Here is a 14334-nt window from a genome sequence, read left to right as displayed (position 1 = left end):
AAGTAATCCTGGCTGAAGGGGGTGAAACCCCGAAACCGGTCCTATGATGCTTGTTTCCAGTCCAGGGAGGACCTGGCCTGGCCGTTCGGGCTGGACTGTTCCCATAGGGCTACAGGGTCAAGACTGATTTGCATATGGCTGGGTCCAAACTGGACTGGCATGGTGAGCAAAAAAACGATGGATTTAGGCCCAGATCTCTGTACTGGGGTGAATGTATGACATTGTTCTGCATTCTGTCTATCAATAGTTCTTTTTGCATTTGTCACCCCGAGTGGGACGGGTATGCTCAGATGTGAGTCCCATGCTCTCCATGCCACTGAAATCAAGCTATCCTGGCTGAAGAGGGGTGAAACCCCGAAACCAGTCCTAGGATGCTTGTTTCCAGTCCAGGGAGGACCTGGCCTGGCAGTTCGGGCGACTGTTCCCATAGGGCACAGGGTCAAGACTGATTTGCATATGGCTGGGTCCAAACTGGACTGGCATGGTGAGCAAAAAAACGATGGATTTAGGCCCAGGTCTCTGTACTGGGGTGAATGTATGACATTGTTCTTCATTCTGTCCATCAATAGTTCTTTTTGCATTTGTCACCCCGAGTGGGACGGGTATGCTCAGACGTGAGTCCCGTGCTCTCCATGCCACTGGAATCAAGCTATCCTGGCTGAAGAGGGGTGAAACCCGGAAACCGGTCCTAGGATGCCTGTTTCCAGTCCAGGGAGGATCTAGCCTGGCAGTTCGGGCTGGACTGTTCCCACAGGGCACAGGGTCAAGACTGATTTGCATATGGCTGTGTCCAAACTGGAATGGCTTGGTGAGCAAAAAAACTATGGATTTAGGCCCAGATCTCTGTACTGGGGTGAATGTATGACATTGTTCTGCATTCTGTCTATCAATAGTTCTTTTTGCATTTGTCACCCCGAGTGGGACGGGTATGCTCAGATGTGAGTCCCATGCTCTCCATGCCACTGAAATCAAGCTATCCTGGCTGAAGAGGGGTGAAACCCCGAAACCAGTCCTAGGATGCTTGTTTCCAGTCCAGGGAGGACCTGGCCTGGCAGTTCGGTCGACTGTTCCCATAGGGCACAGGGTCAAGACTGATTTGCATATGGCTGGGTCCAAACTGGAATGGCATGGTGAGCAAAAAAACTATGGATTTAGGCCCAGATCTCTGTACTGGGGTGAATGTATGACATTGTTCTGCATTCTGTCCATCAATAATTATTTTTGCATTTGTCTCCCCGAGGGGGACGGGTATGCTCAGACGTGAGTCCCGTGCTCTCCATGCCACTGGAATCAAGCTATCCTGGCTGAAGAGGGGTGAAACCCGGAAACCAGTCCTAGGATGCTTGGTTCCAGTCCAGGGAGGACCTGGCCTGGCAGTTCGGGCGACTGTTCCCATAGGGCACAGGGTCAAGACTGATTTGCATATGGCTGGGTCCAAACTGGAATGGCATGGTGAGCAAAAAAACGATGGATTTAGGCCCAGATCTCTGTACTGGGGTGAATGTATGACATTGTTCTGCATTCTGTCCATCAATAGTTCTTTTTGCATTTGTCACTCCGAGTGGGACGGGTATGCTCAGACGTGAGTCCCATGCTCTCCATGCCACTGAAAACAAGCTATCCTGGCTGAAGAGGGGTGAAACCCCGAAACCGGTCCTAGGATGCTTGTTTCCAGTCCAGGAAGGACCTGGCCTGGCCGTTCGGCTGGACTGTTCCCATAGGGCACAGGGTCAAGACGGATTTGCATATGGCTGGGTCCAAACTGGACTGGCATGGTGAGCAAAAAAACGATGGATTTAGGCCCAGGTCTCTGTACTGGGGTGAATGTATGACATTGTAATTCATTCTGTCCATCAATAGTTCTTTTTGTATTTGTCACCCCGAGTGGGACGGGTATGCTCAGACGTGAGTCCCGTGCTCTCCATGCCACTGGAATCAAGCTATCCTGGCTGAAGAGGGGTGAAACCCGGAAACCGGTCCTAGGATGCCTGTTTCCAGTCCAGGGAGGACCTAGCCTGGCAGTTCGGGCTGGACTGTTCCCACAGGGCACAGGGTCAAGACTGATTTGCATATGGCTGGGTCCAAACTGGAATGGCATGGTGAGCAAAAAAACTATGGATTTAGGCCCAGATCTCTGTACTGGGGTGAATGTATGACATTGTTCTGCATTCTGTCCATCAATAATTCTTTTTGCATTTGTCACCCCGAGTGGTACGGGTATGCTCAGACGTGAGTCCTGTGCTCTCCATGCCACTGGAATCAAGCTATCCTGGCTGAAGAGGGCTGAAACCCCGAAACCGGTCCTAGGATGCCTGTTTCCAGTCCAGGGAGGACCTAGCCTGGCAGTTCGGGCTGGACTGTTCCCGCACGGCACAGGGTCAAGACTGATTTGCATATGGCTGGGTCCAAACTGGAATGGCATAGTGAGCAAAAAAACGATGGATTTAGGCCCAGATCTCTGTACTGGGGTGAATCTGTGACATTGTTCTGCATTCTGTCCATCAATAGTTCTTTTTGCATTTGTCACCCTGTTAGACCTGGCACCTTGGCGTGAGTTTCCCTTCCACTTTTTGATGGTGTGCCTCGACTGTTTTGCTGGTGTTGTCCGCTCAGGGCACTGCGCCACGGCTAATCCGTGCCGCAGTGCAAGTGCTCCCTAAGTAAAGTGTACCTGTAATTGATGTCCATGATTGGTTTATTGGATTCACTGTCAGTCCCCAGTAAAGTGCACCAGGGGTGCCAGGGCTTGTGAATGCCAATGCTGCTGGTGGGCTTGCAGCGCCGGTTGCGCCACCCACGGAAGCGGCCTTGTAAAGTGTGTCTAGGGTCTGCCACCGCAGACCCTGTGCGCGGTCCGGGACCGTCGCGCTGACTGCGCAAGTGCCCCCCTTGCCAGTCCCTAAACCTTCCCTTACCTACATATTAGCCACCCCTCTGGTAGGCCCAAGGGCAGGGTGCATTGTAGGCATAAGGTAGGACATGCCCTAATGTGTGTGGCATGTCTTAGTAGTGAATTACAGCCCTTGTCGTTTTTCACTATTGAAGGCTACCTGCTCTCCATAGGCCAGAATGGGCTGCCGGGGTCACGCCAACGCTGTGACCCCAGTGGACTCAGAGAGCATGGTAGAGTGTCAAGTTTGGTATGCCTGAACTCAGGATAATAAAGTACTTCTTGTAGTCAAGTTTATTTTAGTATCCTGGGTTTGTAAATACTACTTTTAGAAAGTTAGTATTTACTGACCTGACCATCTCAGTCCGCCTCTGCTGTGTGTGTGTGTTCTGCCCAGCAACAGTAAGGAGCAGGGTTGGGGAATCCCCAGAGACAGGTTGGCTGCCAGGTGGTGGGTAGAGAGATTACACCTGGATGGATGGGAGGAGTACACCTTGACTCTTGAATAGACCTGTGCTCTGCCACCACAAAGCCGGCGCCACCCCCTGTGGGGCGGCTGATGTCTCTGCCCTGCTGCTGAAGGGAAAGAGCAGAGTCACCATAACAAAGTGCTCCAGAACTGGACTGAGCCAGGCCTAGGCCCCCTGGCGCTAAAGAACAAAAGAATCATGGTATAAAAGTAGGAGCCTGGCTCCTAAGAAATCAGAATCCTGTTTACCACAAAGAACCTCTGCCCGACTAGAAGGAGAAGAAGACGCCGGAGGAGCTGGCCTGCTGCTTGCCTTGCTGAGAGAGGAGAGGAAGAGACTTACTGAAAAGACTTTGCTACTTTGTGCTTGAACATTCTCCAAGGGCTTGATCTGAGCTTGCCCCCTGAACTGAACCCCAGGAACAGTGGGTTCTCTGTGCTTCTTGCTCGTCCTCCAATTCGAGCCGTGTGTGCATCCCGCCGGAAAAGAGACTGCGCCCCTCATCGCCCCTCCTAGGGCCGTGACACCCAGAAGCTCGCCTGCCTCAAACCCGTGAGAGCCCCGCTCCGTCCCGAGTCGCTCTCTGTCCCCGGGCCAGGCCGCCTGCATCCCTGTCACCGCCTGCTACTGGAGCGCGCTGAACGCGCTATCACCCCTCCTGCCGGAAGCCGTCCGACGACTGTGATCTACGCCGGGTCACCCAGCTGCACTGACTGTGCCCTGTGGCCCCGCTTCGCTATCCTCGGACATCTCCGGCCGCGCCGCCCCCGCTGTGGAGACCCTCCTGCACCGCCGTGCTAAAGGGTCGCGGGCCGCGCCTGCCTACTGGCCCACACCTGCTGATTGAGGACCCAAGAACACTTCCCAAGCTGAGAGTCGCACCGACCTGTGCCGACTCTCCACATCACGAAAGACGTTCCAGTATCGGGCTCGGGGCCCGCAACGCCTTATTTCCCCGTTCGCAGGAGTCGATCTCTGTGAGTACTGGAACTACAAGTAAAGAGACTACAAAGTATCCATTTGAAGCTACGAACAAGAACATTTGCCTGCTGTATAACCTGGTGGCCTAGCGAAAACGTTATTGGTCTTTTGATAAGTCTGTTGAGATATATATACCTTATTTCTACATAAAGAATCGTATTTTTATATATATCCAAGTCTGGTGTCCGTTTCTGGGGGGATTGATGTATTTACTGTGTGTACGATTGTAAGTGCTTAACCAACAACGCCTGAGGAATCGCCTTGGCTGCTCACGCCACGCACCTAGAGGGTGAGCAAGGGTCATTCGCGAGGGGTTATCCTGCGCCCTGACGTGGAGGAGAGGGTTCCTGCTTGACACAAGGGCAACCTTGCGCCAACCAGAGATCCCCGACTCTAACATTGTTGGCAGCGGTTGGGATTTCGGATTTGCACTTGTAATTTGCATACAGTGAATTATTAATCACCAGATAGTGAGAGCAGACCAAATAACGCAGCCACAGGTTTGTAATTGTTGAACTTTGTTGAGACATCTGCCATTACTGCAACCATGCCTGGCTCACACTCCGCTGGGAGAGCACTCTCTGTGATTTCTGGAATCGATGAGGTGGATTGGGAGAGACTGGAAGGCTACACGATGGAGCAATTGAAAGGCTACAGTGTACAATTCAGAGTCCCCCATGCTGGATGCAAGAGGAAGCCCCAGTACACCAAGGCGTTGAGAGCCTGGAAGGAGTCACGAGACCTACGGAATGCGGGGGACATCGTTCCACCCGACAACCTTGAGGAGCCCAGCAGAGTCCGGTCGCCAGAGGAGCTGGCAGACAGGGCAGCAGACAGGGCGCATGCAATGGAGATGGCAAAGTTGGCAGGACAGATGGAAATGGAAAAGCAGAAGTTGGCCCTGGAGGCACAACAACGCCAAATGGATCATGATATCAGATTGAAGGAGTTGGAGCTGAAGGCGAAAAGTTTGGACACCGCTCCTTCTGGTGGCAGCACTCCACCAGCGCAGGTAGAGTCCAAGGTGTACATCCCCAAAGATGTAGTAAAGGAGTATTTCAGAAAGGATGACATAGGGCAGTGGTTTAGGGCCTACGAGGTGGCCATGTCCTCACACCGGGTCCCTGAGAAAGACTGGGGAGCGGGGTTGTGGGGAAGGTTCCTTGCTGAAGGGCGTGACACACTGTTAGATTTACCCTTAGATCTCCAAACCTCATACCCCCATATGAAGGAAGCTTTAATGACCAGGTATGGGTTAACTCCTGAGCTATATAGACAGAGGTTCAGGGAGACCAAGAAGATCCCTGAGAGTACGTATGTGGAATATGTGACCTTTTTCTGCAGAGCGCTGGATGGTTGGGTGAAGGGTAGCAAAGTGAATGATTATCAAGGGCTGCTTGATTTAATTGCATGGGAGCACTTGTCCAGTCAATGTTTTCCTGAGCTACGCCAGCACCTGATTGATAGCAAGCTGTCCAACCCGAGGAAGCTTGCTGAGGAGGCGGACCGCTGGCTCAGCACCAGGGTCCACAAGGGTCAAGTGGGAGACTCCGCCAAAGGTGGGCAGGGTCCCCAGCAGAAGAGTGGGGGGGACAAGGGTAAACAGAAGGGGTTCCAAAAAGGCCCCCAAAGTAATTCCCAAGGGAACCAGCAGAAGGGTTCTCAGCCTCCCCCACCCCCGCAGCAGAACTGGGCCCCGACAGGTAGACCTGTTCCAAAGGGGCCCTTCAATTGTTATAAGTGTGGTGACCCGGGTCACATTGCCTCTGATCCTAAGTGTCGCCTGTTTGGTAAGACCGCACCCACTGGTGCTCCACCCCGGCAAGTAGCTAGTGTTAACTTTGGGGAGGAAGTAGCAGTCCAGGAGGGTGGGGGTCCCGGGCAGATGACCCTAGTCTCGCTAGGAGACAGTGAGATGGTCCCTGTAACCTACCTGCCCTCTAACACTAAGAAATATGGGCAGGTGGTGACCATCAATGGAAAGAAGGTTGAGGCTCTTAGAGATACAGGAGCCAGCGTGACCTCGGTGAGGCAACACCTGGTGTCTCAAGAGCAAATTGTACCCAATGCCTACTGTAGGGTTGTCAATGCTGACAACGTAGAGAGTCGTTGTCCAATGGCTCAAGTTCCCTTTGAGTGGGGGGAGGTCTCTGGTACTCTACAAGTCGCTGTGAGAACTGACATGCCTGTAGATTGTCTGCTAGGGAACGACCTGGAGAGTTCCCCTTGGGAAAAGGTGGAGAAGACCACGCATCTGAGGATGGTGGGTCTACCCGACTGGGCGTGCGTGACCACCCGGTCCATGGCAGCCAGTAGGGGTGTTGAGAGGGTCCTGGAGCCTGAGGGAGAGGTCCAGGAACCGGCCTTAGGGAGAAGGCGCAGGAGGCGCGGGAAACCGGTCCCCGAAGTTCCCACGGCCCAGGAGGAAGTAGACCCTGAGGGGGATGCTCTGGAGCCTACCGGGGAACAGATTGCCGAACTGGGAGATCTGCCTGAGCTGACCCATTGGCAGCAAGAAGGAGGTCCCTCCAGGGAGGAATTCTGCAGGGAGCAGAAAGAATGCCCTTCTCTCGTGGGTATGCGGCAACAGGCTGCAGACCAGGCCAATGGTGTTCAGGCCAAAACACACTACGTGTACTGGGAGAGTGACCTCCTGTATTCCGAGCCTAAGGCTGCTGAACCTGGGTCAGCCCGTGTGCTGGTGGTACCCCAGAAGTTCAGAACCTTCCTACTGGGGCTGGCTCATGATGTGCCTTTAGCAGGACATTTGGGGATGGACAAGACCTATGACAGGCTTGTCACCCACTTTTACTGGCCCCAAATGCACAAGAATTCCGATTCCTACTGCAGAACCTGTCAGACTTGCCAGGCAAGTGGTAAGAGCGGAGGGAAGCACAAGGCTCCTCTGCAACCTTTCCCTGTGGTCGGTACGCGATTCCAACGAGTGGGTATTGATATTGTGGGGCCTCTGGACCCCAAGACAGCCCTGGGCAACAGGTTCATCCTGGTCTTGGTGGACCATGCCACCCGGTACCCTGAAGCCATCCCTCTGAGAACAGTGACGGCCCCCGTGGTGGGACGGGCACTGATGGGAATTTTCTCCCGAGTGGGATTCCCTCTAGAGGTGGTGAGCGACAGGGGGACCAATTTCATATCCACATATATGAAATCCCTGTGGAAGGAGTGTGGGGTAACTTACAAGTTCACCACTCCTTACCATCCCCAAGGAAATGGGTTGGTTGAGAGATTCAACCGAACCCTCAAAGGCATGATCATGGGCCTGGACGGTCCAATGAGGCGTAAGTGGGACGTCCTCTTGCCATGCCTGCTCTTCGCTTACCGAGAGGTGCCACAGAAGTCTCTAGGATTCAGCCCCTTTGAGCTTCTGTATGGTCACCCGGTAAGAGGACCTCTGAGTTTGGTAAAGGAAGGCTGGGAGCAATCTCCCAGGAAACCTCCCCAGAATGTATATAGTTACATGCTGGCCTTCCGAAACCAGACTCGGCGTTTCAGGCAACTTGCTGAGGCAAATCTGGAAGCCAGCCAGGAGGAGATGAAGCGGTGGTACGACCGGAATGCCACTCTGGTAGAGCTTCAACCTGGACAAAAGGTGTGGGTCTTGGCCCCAGTGGAGCCGTGTGCACTTCAGGATAAGTGGACAGGTCCATTTGAGGTTGTGGAGCGCAAAAGTCCTATCACCTACTTGGTGGACATGCAGACTCCCAGGAACCCTTTGAGGGTCCTACATGTTAACCGCCTTAAGCCCCACTTAGAGAGGACCGAAGTGGGCATGCTGCTGGCCACTGATGACGGAATGGAAGAGGAGACCGAGCCTCTTCCTGACCTCTTAGTGGCCTCTGAGAAAGATGGGTCAGTGGATGGAGTTAACCTCTCACCCACCCTGACGCCCGAACAACAGGAAGACTGCCGCCACTTGCTGGGACAGTTTTCCGACCGATTCTCCCTGGTTCCTGGTGTCACAGATTGGTGCATCCATGATGTGGACACAGGAGACAGCTTACCTGTAAAGCACAAGGCTTACAGGGTAACTGACAGGGTCAGAGCTTGCATCAAGGAGGAGGTCTCCAAGATGCTTGCGCTAGGGGTGGTTGAGTCCTCCAGCAGTCCTTGGTCCAGCCCCGTGGTCTTGGTCCCCAAAGCTGCTGCGCCGGGAGCCACACCTGAACTCCGGTTCTGTGTGGACTACAGAGGACTCAATTCAGTCACGAAGACTGACGCGCACCCCATCCCCAGAGCTGATGAGCTCATTGATCGGCTGGGTGCTGCCCGGTTCCTCAGTACGTTTGATTTAACGTCTGGGTACTGGCAGATCGCCTTGACCGATGGGGCCAAAGAGAGGTCAGCATTCTCTACACCAGATGGGCACTTCCAGTTCCGAGTCATGCCATTTGGGATGAAGAATGCCCCTGCCACCTTTCAGAGGTTGGTCAACCAGGTACTGGTTGGGCTGGATGCGTTCAGTGCCGCCTACCTGGATGACATCGCAGTGTTCAGTGCCACCTGGCCTGAACACCTGCGCCACCTCTGGGAAGTGTTGATGGCGCTGCGCCGAGCAGGCCTCACGATCAAGGCAAGCAAGTGCCAGATCGGCAGGGTTCCGTGGTGTACTTGGGACACCAAGTGGGGAGTGGCAAGGTGGCACCCTTGCAACCCAAAATTGAAACCATCCTGGCTTGGGAACCCCCCAAGACGCAGACCGCAGTGAGGGCCTTCCTGGGGCTCACTGGGTACTACAGGAGGTTTGTCAAGGGCTATGGAACGATCGTTGCCCCCTTGACAGAGCTGACTTCGAAGAAGCAGCCCAGGAACGTGATTTGGACTGACACCTGTCAGAAAGCTTTCGACACCCTGAAGACTGCCATGTGCACGGCGCCCGTGCTTTTGGCCCCTGACTTCTCCAAGGAATTCCTAGTACAGACAGACGCTTCAGAGCATGGTGTAGGGGCTGTTCTCTCACAGATGACTGAGGAGGGCTGGGACCAACCCGTAGCCTTCATCAGTAGGAGGTTACTTCCACGGGAAAGTAGGTGGAGTGCAATTGAGCGAGAAGCATTTGCTGTGGTCTGGGCGCTGAAGAAGCTAAGACCCTACTTGTTTGGGTCTCACTTCCGGGTTCAGACGGACCACAGGCCCCTCAGATGGTTGATGCAAATGAAGGGTGAAAACCCGAAGCTGTTGAGGTGGTCCATCTCCCTACAGGGTATGGACTTTACGGTGGAACACCGTCCTGGTACAGATCACGCCAACGCTGACGGTCTGTCCAGGTATTTCCGCCTTAGTGACGAGGAACCCCCTGGGCAAGGGTAGTTCTCCCCACATTTCAGCTGGAGGGGACACGTGTTAGACCTGGCACCTTGGCGTGAGTTTCCCTTCCACTTTTTGATGGTGTGCCTCGACTGTTTTGCTGGTGTTGTCCGCTCAGGGCACTGCGCCACGGCTAATCCGTGCCGCAGTGCAAGTGCTCCCTAAGTAAAGTGTGCCTGTAATTGATGTCCATGATTGGTTTATTGGATTCACTGTCAGTCCCCAGTAAAGTGCACCAGGGGTGCCAGGGCTTGTGAATGCCAATGCTGCTGGTGGGCTTGCAGCGCCGGTTGCGCCACCCACGGAAGCGGCCTTGTAAAGTGTGTCTAGGGTCTGCCACCGCAGACCCTGTGCGCGGTCCGGGACCGTCGCGCTGACTGCGCAAGTGCCCCCCTTGCCAGTCTCTAAACCTTCCCTTACCTACATATTAGCCACCCCTCTGGTAGGCCCAAGGGCAGGGTGCATTGTAGGCATAAGGTAGGACATGCCCTAATGTGTGTGGCATGTCTTAGTAGTGAATTACAGCCCTTGTCGTTTTTCACTATTGAAGGCTACCTGCTCTCCATAGGCCAGAATGGGCTGCCGGGGTCACGCCAACGCTGTGACCCCAGTGGACTCAGAGAGCATGGTAGAGTGTCAAGTTTGGTATGCCTGAACTCAGGATAATAAAGTACTTCTTGTAGTCAAGTTTATTTTAGTATCCTGGGTTTGTAAATACTACTTTTAGAAAGTTAGTATTTACTGACCTGACCATCTCAGTCCGCCTCTGCTGTGTGTGTGTGTTCTGCCCAGCAACAGTAAGGAGCAGGGTTGGGGAATCCCCAGAGACAGGTTGGCTGCCAGGTGGTGGGTAGAGAGATTACACCTGGATGGGTGGGAGGAGTACACCTTGACTCTTGAATAGACCTGTGCTCTGCCACCACAAAGCCGGCGCCACCCCCTGTGGGGCGGCTGATGTCTCTGCCCTGCTGCTGAAGGGAAAGAGCAGAGTCACCATAACAAAGTGCTCCAGAACTGGACTGAGCCAGGCCTAGGCCCCCTGGCGCTAAAGAACAAAAGAATCATGGTATAAAAGTAGGAGCCTGGCTCCTAAGAAATCAGAATCCTGTTTACCACAAAGAACCTCTGCCCGACTAGAAGGAGAAGAAGACGCCGGAGGAGCTGGCCTGCTGCTTGCCTTGCTGAGAGAGGAGAGGAAGAGACTTACTGAAAAGACTTTGCTACTTTGTGCTTGAACATTCTCCAAGGGCTTGATCTGAGCTTGCCCCCTGAACTGAACCCCAGGAACAGTGGGTTCTCTGTGCTTCTTGCTCGTCCTCCAATTCGAGCCGTGTGTGCATCCCGCCGGAAAAGAGACTGCGCCCCTCATCGCCCCTCCTAGGGCCGTGACACCCAGAAGCTCGCCTGCCTCAAACCCGTGAGAGCCCCGCTCCGTCCCGAGTCGCTCTCTGTCCCCGGGCCAGGCCGCCTGCATCCCTGTCACCGCCTGCTACTGGAGCGCGCTGAACGCGCTATCACCCCTCCTGCCGGAAGCCGTCCGACGACTGTGATCTACGCCGGGTCACCCAGCTGCACTGACTGTGCCCTGTGGCCCCGCTTCGCTATCCTCGGACATCTCCGGCCGCGCCGCCCCCGCTGTGGAGACCCTCCTGCACCGCCGTGCTAAAGGGTCGCGGGCCGCGCCTGCCTACTGGCCCACACCTGCTGATTGAGGACCCAAGAACACTTCCCAAGCTGAGAGTCGCACCGACCTGTGCCGACTCTCCACATCACGAAAGACGTTCCAGTATCGGGCTCGGGGCCCGCAACGCCTTATTTCCCCGTTCGCAGGAGTCGATCTCTGTGAGTACTGGAACTACAAGTAAAGAGACTACAAAGTATCCATTTGAAGCTACGAACAAGAACATTTGCCTGCTGTATAACCTGGTGGCCTAGCGAAAACGTTATTGGTCTTTTGATAAGTCTGTTGAGATATATATACCTTATTTCTACATAAAGAATCGTATTTTTATATATATCCAAGTCTGGTGTCCGTTTCTGGGGGGATTGATGTATTTACTGTGTGTACGATTGTAAGTGCTTAACCAACAACGCCTGAGGAATCGCCTTGGCTGCTCACGCCACGCACCTAGAGGGTGAGCAAGGGTCATTCGCGAGGGGTTATCCTGCGCCCTGACGTGGAGGAGAGGGTTCCTGCTTGACACAAGGGCAACCTTGCGCCAACCAGAGATCCCCGACTCTAACACACCCCGAGTGGGACGGGTATGCTCAGACGTGAGTCCCGTGCTCTCCATGCCACTGAAATCAAGCTATCCTGGCTGAAGGGGGTGAAACCCCGAAACCGGTCCTATGATGCTTGTTTCCAGTCCAGGGAGGACCTGGCCTGGCCGTTTGGGCTGGACTGTTCCCATAGGGCACAGGGTCAAGACTGATTTGCATATGGCTGGGTCCAAACTGGACTGGCATGGTGAGCAAAAAAACGATGGATTTAGGCCCAGATCTCTGTACTGGGGTGAATGTATGACATTGTTCTGCATTCTGTCTATCAATAGTTCTTTTTGCATTTGTCACCCCGAGTGGGACGGGTATGCTCAGACGTGAGTCCTGTGCTCTCCATGCCACTGGAATCAAGCTATCCTGGCTGAAGAGGGCTGAAACCCCGAAACCGGTCCTAGGATGCCTGTTTCCAGTCCAGGGAGGACCTAGCCTGGCAGTTCGGGCTGGACTGTTCCCGCACGGCACAGGGTCAAGACTGATTTGCATATGGCTGGGTCCAAACTGGAATGGCATAGTGAGCAAAAAAACGATGGATTTAGGCCCAGATCTCTGTACTGGGGTGAATCTGTGACATTGTTCTGCATTCTGTCCATCAATAGTTCTTTTTGCATTTGTCACCCCGAGTGGGACGGGAATGCTCAGACGTGAGTCCCGTGCTCTCCATGCCACTGAAATCAAGCTATCCTGGCTGAAGGGGGTGAAACCCCGAAACCGGTCCTATGATGCTTGTTTCCAGTCCAGGGAGGACCTGGCCTGGCCGTTTGGGCTGGACTGTTCCCATAGGGCACAGGGTCAAGACTGATTTGCATATGGCTGGGTCCAAACTGGACTGGCATGGTGAGCAAAAAAACGATGGATTTAGGCCCAGATCTCTGTACTGGGGTGAATGTATGACATTGTTCTGCATTCTGTCTATCAATAGTTCTTTTTGCATTTGTCACCCCGAGTGGGACGGGTATGCTCAGACGTGAGTCCCATGCTCTCCATGCCACTGAACTCAAGCTATCCTGGCTGAAGAGGGGTGAAACCCCGAAACCAGTCCTAGGATGCTTGTTTCCAGTCCAGGGAGGACCTGGCCTGGCAGTTCGGGCGACTGTTCCCATAGGGCACAGGGTCAATACTGATTTGCATATGGCTGGGTCCAAACTGGAATGGCATGGTGAGCAAAAAAACTATGGATTTAGGCCCAGATCTCTGTACTGGGGTGAATGTATGACATTGTTCTGCATTCTGTCCATCAATAATTATTTTTGCATTTGTCTCCTCGAGGGGGACGGGTATGCTCAGACGTGAGTCCTGTGCTCTTCATGCCACTGGAATCAAGCTATCCTGGCTGAAGAGGGGTGAAACCCCGAAACCGGTCCTAGGATGCCTGTTTCCAGTCCAGGGAGGACCTAGCCTGGCAGTTCGGGCTGGACTGTTCCCACAGGGCACAGGGTCAAGACTGATTTGCATATGGCTGGGTCCAAACTGGAATGGCATGGTGAGCAAAAAAACGATGGATTTAGGCCCAGATCTCTGTACTGGGGTGAATGTATGACATTGTTCTGCATTCTGTCCATCAACTGTTGTTTTTGCATTTGTCACCCCGAGTGTGACAGGTATGTTCAGACGTGAGTCCCGTGTTCTCCATGCCACTGGAATCAAGCTATCTTGGCTGAAGTGGGGTGAAACCCCGAAACCAGTCCTAGGATGCTTGGTTCCAGTCCAGGGAGGACCTGGCTTGGCAGTTCGGGGGGGGGGGACTGTTCCCATGAGGCACAGGGTCAAGACTGATTTGCATATGGCTGGGTTCAAACTGGAATGGCATGATGAGCAAAAAAACGATGGATTTAGGCCCAGATCTCTGTACTGGGGCGAATGTATGACATTGTTCTGCATTCTGTCCATCAGTAGTTCTTTTTGCAGCTGAAATCCTGGCCGCCTGCACGCAGAATTGGTCCCTGAAAGACTGCTACTGTAGCACAGTTTGAACTACAGCCCTGAGGACTTTGCCTTGCTTCAAAAAGGATTAAGGAGTGGACTCCCTGAAAGCAACAGATTAACAGAGCTTGCACCATTTCCCTCAAGAATTCCCCAGCCTGGAGTGCATCCAGTGGACCTTTAAGGATTTGGCCAGGTGCCTTGTGAAAATTGTAGTCCAAAGCTTCCAATGATGATCTCAGAGCTTCTAGACTTTTGGATTTGTGTTTAGGATACGTTGAACCTTGAAGAGAAACTTCAGGAAGACGTTCCAGAAGTTTGAAGAAGTTGACAAACTTTTGGAAAAAGTTCCATAAGTGAACTAACCTGACGTCTAGAGTCAGTGTGAATACCTTCAACCGCGATCCGGCCTGGATTTCAGTATCGCCCTACTGAAATCTCTGGAGCTCCAGACTTCCAGGATTTTAA

The 14334-nt window shown here is 53.5% G+C and overlaps 1 protein-coding gene across 2 annotated transcripts in view; it reads left to right on the top strand.

Moving 5' to 3' along the window:
- Positions 1–14334, top strand: part of LOC146829460 (SWI/SNF-related matrix-associated actin-dependent regulator of chromatin subfamily A member 1) — a 1967301-nt gene that overhangs the window by 1517685 nt on the left and 435282 nt on the right. The window lies entirely within an intron of this gene.

The sequence above is a fragment of the Triturus cristatus genome, chromosome 5_2 (genome assembly GCF_964204655.1).
Source record: "Triturus cristatus chromosome 5_2, aTriCri1.1, whole genome shotgun sequence".
In the NCBI taxonomy this organism is placed as follows: Eukaryota; Metazoa; Chordata; class Amphibia; order Caudata; family Salamandridae; genus Triturus; species Triturus cristatus.
This window is presented reverse-complemented; position numbering and strand designations above follow the sequence as displayed.